Source organism: Apis dorsata, unplaced genomic scaffold (genome assembly GCF_000469605.1).
Source record: "Apis dorsata unplaced genomic scaffold, Apis dorsata 1.3 scaffold_32, whole genome shotgun sequence".
Taxonomy (NCBI): Eukaryota; Metazoa; Arthropoda; class Insecta; order Hymenoptera; family Apidae; genus Apis; species Apis dorsata.
Window position 1 is genome coordinate 1,157,980 of NW_006263334.1, and position 1,822 is coordinate 1,159,801.

Genomic DNA, 1,822 nt, shown 5'->3' on the forward strand with positions numbered 1-1,822 from the left:
TATAAAATTTACCGTGAAATTGATATCGCTTTGAAATATTTATTAATATTGATCGAATTTTCATTCCGATTAATCGTTGCGATAATATCCGCAATAAAGTAATAATCCATTGCGGCCCTGTACAAAGGGAATTTCAAAGAAAAACAAAATATAGGAAAACGATAAAACAGCGAATAGCGGAGGTCAGCGTTTCACGAGAAGCATTTTAATCAATTTCTGTTCCCGTCGACGATCGACGGCCATTTCGTTCCTTTCCCGCGATGTTAAAATCTATTTTAACATCAGACATATCGATTATGGTTACGTTTCGAATCGAATGTGATCAGGAACAAGTTCGTATCGATGTCGTGCCCGCATTCATTTATTATTCAAACGCAAAAATTAATCCGTTTTTCCTTATATTAATTTATATTAATTTATATATTTTAATTATAAATTCGAATCGCGAATCGCGACGATAATGTACTCGTTGAGATACGCAAACTCGTTGAGAGAGATGTTGGATGACGAAGCAAGGGGGTACGTTCGTTACGCGACATTCAGAGACGTTGTAGATCATCATCGATCATCCGCAAAATTCATAATTAGTACGTAGTTAATGCTTTCATTTGAATAATTATTGCATATCTTCGCGATTGGTATTCGTCACGCCATTGCGAAGGGATTTGTCAAAGCGCAACGTTCGTCGTAAATTCGTCGTAAATTCGATATCCGTAAACGTTTTACCCCGCTGAATACGATCGAATTAAAAAAGGATTCGCATCGTGTTTGTGCAAACACGCGGAAGAATATTAAGGGAATAATTATGAAATTCTTTTGAATCTTCGATCTTTCGAAAAGATAACCAATCCGACACGCGTGTTCAAAGCGCAACCGAGCAGCCTCAAAGTACAAAGTCAGCCGACTTTTACGCGAAATTTCTTTTTCTTCTTTCCTCTCTCTCTCTCTCTCTCTCTCTCTCTCGTAGCTTTCGCCATGGTAATAGCGTGTCGTACGACCCCTAATGATAAAAAAAAAAAAAAAGGTATACACACGGAACGATATCGATCTCTCGATTCAACGAAACTGCGTGCACTACGTTTCGTTGCCAGAGGGCGGTTTCTGTGTTGGCCGCTCTCTGGAACGCATTGTACAACGCCCGGGGGAATTAATTCTCTTCCGTTGTCAGTTGACACTTGGCAGCAAGATGAACTGCCATTGCTATTTTAATCGAGGGGGGGGGGGGGGGGAAGAAAGGAGAAGCGTCGTCTACGTGACGTAGATGGAGCCACTTTGATGGGGCGGGATTCGTCGCGCGAAAATTAGAAGAATGACATAAGGGGAGCGCGTTCTCTTTTCGACGAAATGAAAATAATTGTTTTCCGCCGTTTTGGTATTCCGTATATTTTGTGTTACGATACGATATTTACGATGTTTACGACGTTTGGATAGTCGAATCGTTCACGATGTTACAAATTTATTCGTAACAAAATATGATACGTGTTACATACGTGCCAACCCCCGGGCGTATATTTATTAATTTCACGTGATTGATGGTTTTGCCGGCGTGATGTCGTATAATATTTATCTAACTATCCCAAAATTAATAGCTCGAAGAGTTATTGTACCATATTGTACGTTTCTGTACCAGTTAACGCATTAAATAACCACAATATACACGTACTCGTTTATTATAATCGTGTAACCCTTAGTTCCCTTCCGTGAATAATTGACAGTCATTAAAGGTATAACGATTCAACATATATATATATATATATATATATATATATATATAATCGAGTTCTGTTAAATCATCCTACAAATAAACCTCGCTCGCGCTTCT

The 1,822-nt window shown here is 38.7% G+C and overlaps 1 protein-coding gene across 3 annotated transcripts in view; it reads left to right on the forward strand.

Annotated features, from left to right (window-relative positions):
* LOC102676128 overlaps window positions 1-1,822 on the forward strand; it is a 204,429-nt gene that overhangs the window by 170,757 nt on the left and 31,850 nt on the right. The window lies entirely within an intron of this gene.